Genomic DNA, 4,241 nt, shown 5'->3' with positions numbered 1-4,241 from the left:
CTTCTCTTTGTTTAAATATATGATGCAAATCATTTTTAATGATTTGAAAGCATATGTGGGGCACGATTTTGCTCTCTTTGCTTCTCTTTGTTTAAATACATGATGGAAATCATTTTTATGCTCTGAGTAGTCAGTGTTGGTGGCTCGGTTTTGCTTCTTGCTGCCATGAATATTGAAAATATTTTGGTGCTTTGAGTAGCTGTATGGGGGCTGGGTTTTTGCTCTATTTGCTTCTCTTTGTTTAAATACATGTTGAAAACCACTTTTATTATTTGAGATGCATGTGGGGGCTTGGTTTATGCCTCCTTTATTTCCCCTTGTTCAAGCGCCTGCTGGAATTTACTTTTATGGCTCGAAAATACATACTTGGGACTCGGTTTGATACTTCTTGTTGTTTCCCTTGTTCAAATACTTACTGGAATTCATGTTTATGATTTGAGCTATACATTTGAGACCCGGATTTTGTCCCTTTTGCTGCCCTTTGTTCGAGGATATGTTGAAAACCATCTTTTAACTTTGAGATTTAATTTTAAATGCTATAATCTTTGTTTTCACTTGGAAAATTTAATGGAGTATGCAGTAATCATATATACAATTTCACAATTTGAGCTTAAAGGTGAGAGATGGATGCTATATAAATGCTTGAATAATTACTCTTCTCATTTTATTGATATGAGATATTCAAAATCTCAATTGAATAAGCATATGAAATATTGAGGTGGCCTATTATTTCGAGACGAGGTGTAACACGCAGTGATGCAAAGAACCATTAATCAACTCCTCTTATAGCTGAAAATATAAAATCAACATTTAATTAGTGTGATGCCCTTTCACCCCTAGATCGTCGACAACTCTAACCCTTTTTCAAATAGGTTCGAGAATCGGTAGCCACAAAAGAACAGATACTAGAAACACTGCACTTGTACTACACTTACAAAAAGAACAGATACTACAAACACCGCATATATACTACAATCACAAAAGAACAGATACGACATTACACTGTAGACATCATACCCTATCTAATACATGCATGCATTTGATATCACTCCATATTTATCACATAGTACATCTTACACATCACATACAGATACACCACACAACTTTAGTTGATGAATCTCGGTATCACCATATCACATTTTATACTATGGAAACTATATCCACACACACACCTTGCACGACAAGTATTACATATCACTTATAGATGCACTACACTTATATAAGCTCAGATACTACATATCATGTATAGATACACTACACTTAAATAAGTTTAGATACTACTCCGTTCACACATCCTTTAAACGATAAGGTCTAGGGCTGCCTGATTATAGGGGTGATTCGTTGGTGGCCTCTAGTTGATATTGATAGGTTGACTTTGATATATCCGTTGCATGTGGGATCAAGATAAAAGAAAAAAAGAGGTCTAGTCTGAGCCTAAACCCAAATTAAAAGCTAATATTCCACTTTAAATTTTCATATGCTTATCACTTAACCATTCTTTTATCATTTGTAAAAATTTATCTAACCCATTTATATCATACAATTGCAATTTATTTTGAAGCTTTAGCAGAATTTGATCAGGTACGCTTTTATTTATTTAATTTCTGTACTTTATTTTCCGCATATTCCTTTTTATTTTTTATAGTAATGTACTTCGCAACATGTCTCTTGTATTTTCTTACCGCATCTTATAGCATAGTCTCTTAGTCTGTTCTTTGTTGTATTGTGTACATTTACTAGTATTCATGCTTTAGTTGCTACCTTCCTAGTATGTTTGTGCAATCCCCTAGGATAGGCCGTTTGAGGCCTGATTTTTTTTTATTCTCTCTTCTCTCTCTCCTCTTCTTGGAAAGAAATGACGATGTGGTCGGTTGACGATTCATCTCCGGACAACGGTCGAGACAACTACCAATAATAGAAGGATGAGCTTATGTAGAACCTCAATAGATTTAAATAACATACCTATAGGACGTCGATGTTGTTTGCTTGGCACGATGTAAATCCTCACATTATCTTTTTGGACTTTCTATGATTTTATATCGTACGATATAAGTCTTAAAATTTTTAGGTTTCCGAGGTCGTCGTTTAGTACGACATAAATCCTCACATTTTCTCGGGCTATTTGCATACGACATACAGATATAAGTCCCTAACATCTAAATAATTTGCAGGATTGAAACATCAAATAATTTCTCTTTCAAAGACATAAAGTCAAACCGTAGATTTGTTTGAGATGTTATTGAATCTCCTTCGGTATCTTCGACATCTCCTACTTTTCACTGCTTTGGATTCTAGAAATAACTGTTCCTATTTGAACCTATCTCATTTGACTTTTCCTATGAACAATCGTGGAAACTTGAAAGTTGAATTCTTGAAAACGAAACCTCTGATCATTATCGAGAGTTTTCTTAGGTGACCTCGGTTGTCTAAGATGTAATTAACTATAGGGGCTTGCTTATATAGGGAATTTAAGAACCCAGATTAATGTAAACCCTATCTAATCTGTGTATTAGATAGGGAAATTTGTCGGCTATAAATTCGCAGACCAAAATAGAGTCATAAACTTTTAAGTATAGATAGTTAAGCCTATTAATAAGTGATATGATCATCCTTCCAGATGATATATCCTTTATGGTAATCGTGTTCAGCTATTTAAACTATTTGATATATGAGGTCTATCTGGTCTCATCACTTTTAAAAAATAAAGGATACCATTTTCACAAAATTAAAATTACATTATATATTATACTAAATTTAAATTCTAAAATCTTATTTTCAGAAAAAAGAAAAATAGCCGACAATGTAGTGAGAATTTTAAAACCTTAACTGATGACTTAGACGTGTTAGAGTGCATATTTGGACGTTAAGCAAACTTGTGCTAAAATAAGCATCGACGCTTAAGTGCCAACACTCGGTGCTTAAGTGAGGAAATTAAAAAAAAACATGTAGAATTAATATTCTAGAAGGATTAAATGTGGTTTACTGGTTTGTGAACGTGATTAGTGAGTTTAGGCTTCATCCAAGGCCTTTAAATAACATGGGAATGAAGAGAATTTTTAACCCATTTAAAATTTTCATCCTAAAGTCTAAGTGAAGGGAGAACGAGTGAGAGAACTTGCAAAAATTTCTTCTTGGGTGATTGAAATGAAGAACAAAGAAGAAGCCATTAAGAAGAGTTTCATGAGTCAAAGTGCACAAGAGTTAAACAACAGATTCCTATTTGTTAGTATAGAAAGAATGGTAGAGAAGATTGCAAAGATTGAGGCTGATATGGCTTCATTCGTAGCAAAAGTGAATGAGACTAACACACACTTGGAGCATATCAATTTGCAACTGAAAATGCATGTCATCCATAAATGTCATATAGAAGAAAAATACAAGGAGATGTTTTTGAAAATAAAGTGGATTGAAGAAGACTCAATCAGAGTTCTTCATCGCCATCGGTTCTGTCAAATATATATTCCGAATGCCCCAGGAGAAACAAGTGAAAGTTCGGGATATGTTCCACCGGAAGGAGAATGGAATTAAGTTTGAGATTCTAGTTTATTTGTTCGTAGTTAGTGTTTATTTGTTCTATGTGTTTTGTTGTTAAGTGTGTTTTGTATTTGAATTGATGTGTTTACGATATATTCAATCTAAGAATCTTTGGATTGAAGAAAATATGTGTTTGTTTGTGAAAGTTTTTGTATTTGTTAAGATAATTGTGTTTGTATTTGTTTTTAAAAATTAATGAAACTGTTTGTTTGTGTGAAAATTATGTGTTAAATAATGTTGAATCAAAATTACAAAGATTTGTGAATTTGGAGAAAGAGGAGAATAGAAGGGGAAGAAAATAGTTATTAAAATTTATAAAACCATTTATGGTGGATGACTTAGGCAAGAAAAGAAGAAGATGCGGCTTGATCAGAGAATTATCACTAAAAACTTTGAGCCCGGGCAACAAGTTTTGCTATATGATGCATGATTAAGATTCTTTTTTGGAGAACTTAAGTCCAGGTGGATGGGCCTTTTTGTTGTCTTAAAAGTTTATCCCTATGGAGATGTGGATAACAAAGATCCTAGAACTGAGAAAACATTCAAAGGTAATGGTCACGGACTAAAACCATATTTTTAGGGGATCAACTTAAATTAAATGATCTTATATTATTGGGTCAACCAGAAAAAGCACTAGTTACATTATGCTGATGACGTAAAACCAAGTACATTATGGGAGGCAAACCATAGTCATCAATGTGTATTTG

The sequence above is a fragment of the Phalaenopsis equestris genome, unplaced genomic scaffold (assembly GCF_001263595.1).
Source record: "Phalaenopsis equestris unplaced genomic scaffold, ASM126359v1 Scaffold000901, whole genome shotgun sequence".
In the NCBI taxonomy this organism is placed as follows: Eukaryota; Viridiplantae; Streptophyta; class Magnoliopsida; order Asparagales; family Orchidaceae; genus Phalaenopsis; species Phalaenopsis equestris.
The sequence above is the reverse complement of the archived record's forward strand: the minus strand, read 5'-3'. Positions refer to the sequence as shown.